We start from the raw sequence: 237 nt of genomic DNA, 5'->3' as shown, positions 1-237 counted from the left end.
TGTCTCAAAAAAAAAAAAAAAGAAAAAGAAACTATTTAAGAGTTGCTTTAAAATAAAGGAAAAATTATACAGATAAAACTAAATGGATAAAAGGAAAAATTAAGCCAGAGCAACAAAAGTTAATTCTGAGAACTTTGATTACCAAAATGATAGTCAATGTGGGGGAAGGGCAAAACCAAGTAACTACACTAGAGGGTATAATGTAAAACCAGAGGGTATAATGTAAAGGAATTGCTC

Source organism: Rhinopithecus bieti, unplaced genomic scaffold (genome assembly GCF_001698545.2).
Source record: "Rhinopithecus bieti isolate Rb0 unplaced genomic scaffold, ASM169854v2 scaffold_27604, whole genome shotgun sequence".
NCBI classification, from domain to species: domain Eukaryota; kingdom Metazoa; phylum Chordata; class Mammalia; order Primates; family Cercopithecidae; genus Rhinopithecus; species Rhinopithecus bieti.
This window is presented reverse-complemented; position numbering follows the sequence as displayed.